Source organism: Bubalus kerabau, chromosome 13, assembly GCF_029407905.1.
Source record: "Bubalus kerabau isolate K-KA32 ecotype Philippines breed swamp buffalo chromosome 13, PCC_UOA_SB_1v2, whole genome shotgun sequence".
Taxonomy (NCBI): Eukaryota; Metazoa; Chordata; class Mammalia; order Artiodactyla; family Bovidae; genus Bubalus; species Bubalus kerabau.
The window spans coordinates 76669558-76674095 of NC_073636.1; the positions used below are offsets into that span (position 1 = coordinate 76669558).

Here is a 4538-nt window from a genome sequence, read left to right on the forward strand (position 1 = left end):
ACCAGGGAAGTCCTAGGAGCTCCGTCGTTATCCTCAATGAGACAGGGAACCACTGGCAGCTTTTCAGCAGAGGAGAGACACAGGCTGGCTTACTCTGAAGGATCGCCTCTGGCTTTGCGGCTGCAAGTAGACCAAGTGACGGGTGAGGGCAAGAGGAGGGAGTCCAGTGGAGAGGCTGTTGGGCTATTTCAGGCCCCAGGTGAAGGTGGCCCAGATCAGAGTGGAGACTGAGGAGGTGGAGAAAAGGGGTAAGGTTCTAGATCTGCTTGGAAAGTCCAGCTGATAGGGTTTGTGTGGGGTGGGAGAGAAGTGGATGACTCCAAGGTTTGAGGGCCTGAGTTGCTGAGAAGATGGGGTTGGTGTGGCAGAGATGTGGAGGTAAAGGGGGCAGTGGGTTGAGGGAGGACAGAAGATGGGATGAAGGACTCTTAGTCTTACCGGTAGATGGCAAGGAAGCAGTTGAATAGCCAGGACGGTGAGTGGGGGGAAGAGGGAGTTTGAGCTGGAGGTATAAATGTGGGAAGAGGCATCAGCATATAGACAGTAGATAGTTGGATGGCATCAGCATCTCGATGGACATGAGTCTGAGCAAGCTCCGGGAGTTGGTGATGGGCAGGGAAGCCTGGCATGCTGCAGTCCATGGGGTTTCAAAGAGTCAGACAGGACTGAGCAACTGAACTGAAAGGCATGATAGGGGATGAGATTTCCTAGAACTGGAGGTTCTAGGGACAAGACACAGGTCCAAGGGCCAATCCCTGAGGCTCTCCACGGTTGGAACATTTGGTCCTGACAGTGAACTCCTAAAGATGCCAAGAAGTGTCCGGTGAGCTGGGAGGAGAACCAGTCTAGAGGCGCTTCCTAGAACCCTAGGGGAGAACGTGTCTGAAGGAGGAGTCAGCCACCTTACCAAATGCTCCTGATCGGTCAAGTTGGCTGCAGCCTGAGAACAGACCATTGACTAGACTTACCAACACGATGACCACAGAAGCACTTCACAAACCTAAACCTTTGTTGATGGACAGCCTCAGACGTCCTCAAAAGATGGTCACTTCAAGCCGTGGGAAAGCAGCAGAGAAAGACATGTGCGTTCAAGCCTGGCTCGGGCATTTTCTAGTTATGTCACCTTGGACATGTTCTTGCCTGCCCCGATGCCCCAGTTACCCCCAACACTGTCGAGTAGATGAGATCATGATAAGTAAAGAGGCTCTTAGCCTCATAAACCCAGAAACGCCTTGTAGGGGGCAGTGACTGTTGCTGGTGTCTGTAAAGACACCACCGCTGAAATCGACACTCAAGGTCACCCGGCTTCTGCTGACATCATCCAGCAGAGAACAGACTGAGAATTCTCAACCTTTCAAGGACAGTATGTGCTGTTAGCGTGAGGTCAAAAACCTTCACGCTGCCTAACAAAGATATAATGCATATATTATGTTAATCTGCATGATTTTGAATAGGAAATGAATACACAGGGTAAAGAATTAAAATATAGAAAGGTATCCAGGGAAAAATTAAGTTTCTCCGATCTTTTGATGCCCTCCCCAGGGGCAATGACTAGCACCAGCTGACAGAAAGTACCCAGCATCTTCCCTGGCAGTGGTACCCCCCTCCTTTTTATTTTTTTTTTAATCTTTTGGCCACACCTCACAGGCATGTGGGATCTTTGTTCGCCCTCCAGGGATCAAACCCACACCTCCTGCTTTGGAAGTGTGGAGTCTGAACACTGGATTTCCGGGGGAAGTCCCAGAAAGGAAATTTAGACACAGACAGACACGCACAGTGGGAAGATGAGGTAAACAGAGGCAAGGAAAAGATGGCCATCTACCAACCAGGGGGAAAGGCCCAGAAAAAAAGTCCTTCTCCCTCCTTGCCCTCGCCCTGATTTTGGACTTGTCGTCTCCAGGACCGTGAGACAGCACATGTCCGTGGTTTAAGCCGCACAATTGGTGGGACTTCACTGTGGCAGCCCAAGCAAGCGTGTGTCGCCTTACCTGCTCCACCACCAGGGGAAGGTCAGCTCCACGGGCACCAGGGATTTATGTTTTGATTTTTTCCAAAATTTTTCACTGAAGGAAAACTGCTTCACGATCTGGTGTTAGCCTCCGCCATACATCAAGATGAGTCAGCCATAAGTACACATGTATCTCCTCCCTCTTTAACCTCCCTCCCACCTCCCACTGTTTTTTTTTTTTTTTTTTTTAACATTTGTTTATATTTGTTTGGCCGCACCGGCTCTTAGTTGCAGCACACAGGATCTTCCATCTTTGCAGCAGCAGGAAGGATCTTCGGTTGTGTCTTGTAAACTCCTAGCTGCAGTGTGTAGGGTCTAATTCCCCAACCAGGGATGGAAACCGGGCCACCTGCATTAGGAGCGTGGAGTCTTAGCTGCTTACTGGGCCACTAGGGAAGTCCTGATTTCTGGCTGTTTTTATCACTGCTGTGTGCCCAGAGAGGTACAATCTGGCAGATTGTAGAGGGTCGGTACATTTCCGGAAGGAATAAAAGAAGGCATGTGTGGGCTCCATTCCTGGGCAGGGAGTGTGTGGGGCTGAAGAGGTGCGTAGGACAGCTGTGAGTTACCTATAACTGAGGGGTGGGTAAAGATAGGAAAAACATGCTGTCTTGTCCTGTCTGGACACTGTTCTCCAAATACATAAAAGCCTGTGTGAAAGGTTAAAGATGATAAAAGTCAAAGGTCAGAGAGGGGAAGTGTAGTAGGTTGATTGATGGCCCCCAAAGATATCAGAACCTGTAAATGTTTCCTTATTTGGGAAAGGGGGCAAGTCCGGATGTGATTAAATGGAGGAGGATTTCCAGATGCAGAGATTATCCTGGGTTTTCCAGGTGGGCCCTGACTGCAACCTCATGTATGCATCCCTCTAACAGAAAGGCAGTAGGAGACTTGAAGACAGAAAGGAGACCATGTGACCACGGATGCCGAGACTGGAGTGATGTGGCTGCAAGCCAGGGAAAGCCAGCTGCCTCAGAAGCTGGAAGGGGCAAGAGCCTCCAGCTCTACGACACCTTGATTTTGACCCAGTAACACTGATTCTAGACTTCTGAGCTCCAGAACTGTGAGACGATGAGTTTCTGTGGTTTTGAGCGAAACGAAAGCAAAAGCTGCCTAGTTCTGTGTAAGTCCAGGTGTTAAGGACATTCCACGGGCCTCTACCCCGTCCCGCTGCCCCAACCCTGGACAGAACCACCATCGTTTTGTCCCTGGACCTTCACGTATGGCTCCTTTCCTGGTCCCCTCACAGCTACACTTTCCCCCACATCACAGTCCTGTACCTTCTCCATACCTAGCGTGACCTGAGGATTGTGTTTCTCCCCATGTCTAAATCCTGCCTTTTCACTGCACTTTGGATCTCTTGCAAAATTTCTTTTTTTTAATTTGTTTATTTTTTATTGAAGGATAATTGCTTTACAGAATTTTGTTGTTTTCTGTCAAACCTCAACATGAATCAGCCATAGGTATACATGTATCCCCTCCCTCTTGAACCTCCCTCCAATCTCCCTCCCCATCCCACCCCTCTAGGTTGATCCAGAGCCCCTGTTTGAGTTTCCTGAGCCATACAGCGAATTCCCCTTGGCTATCTATTTTACATATGGTGATGTGAGTTTCTACGTTACTCTCTCCATCCATCTCACCTCTCCTCCCCTCTCCCCATGTCCATAAGTCTATTCTCCATGTCTGTTTCTCCATTGCTGCCCCGTAAGTAAATTCTTCAGTACCATTTTTCTAGATTCTGTATATATGTGTTAGAATATGATATTAATCTTTCTCTTTTGGACTTACTTCACTCTGTATAATAGGTTCTAGGTTCATCCACCTCATTAGGACTGACTCAAATGTGTCCCTTTTTATGGCTGAGTAATATTCCATCGTGTATCTGTACCACGACTTCTTTATCCCTGCATCTGTCATGGATATCTGGGGAGCTTCCATAAAATATGGGACACTTCACGAACTCGTGTGTCACCCTCGTGCAGGCGCCATGGTACTCTTCTCTGTATCATTCCAATTTTAGTATATGTGCTGCTGAAGTGAGAACCAAAATTCTTAAAAAAAAAAAAAATTATTTCCTGTGCTGGGTCTTAGTCACAGCATGCAAGATCTTTGATCTTTGTTATGGCACCTGGGATCTCTAGTTTCAACATAGGAATTCTTCATTGCAGCGTGTGAGATCTAGTTCCCTGACCAGAGATGGAACCTGGCCGCCAGCACTGGGAGCACGGAGTCTTAGCACTGGATCACCAAGGAAATTCCTCTTCCAAAATTCTTGACACTGTCTACAAGACCCAGCCTAGGAATCCAGAACCTAATTTTCTTTGTTGTTGTTGTTGGTGACATGGTTTGATTCTTTAATAATGGTATCATATTACTTGTAAAATATGAAAAGCAAACATAAAAAAAAAGGGAACATAAAAGCCAAAACACTAAACTGAAAAACTATTAGAAATAAATATAATTTTTTAAAAACTAGCAGTATAAATGATTAACATACTCTTCTCTGTTACTCATATTCTTATACAACAAA

General features: G+C 47.1%; 1 non-coding gene across 1 annotated transcript; it reads right to left on the reverse strand.

Annotated features, from left to right (window-relative positions):
- Nucleotides 1-3945: 3945 nt before the first annotated feature.
- On the reverse strand, nucleotides 3946-4052 carry LOC129626323 (U6 spliceosomal RNA). Its single transcript, XR_008701926.1, has one exon. It is a non-coding gene; the product is annotated as a U6 spliceosomal RNA (small nuclear RNA).
- Between the last annotated feature and the right edge of the window lie 486 nt (nucleotides 4053-4538).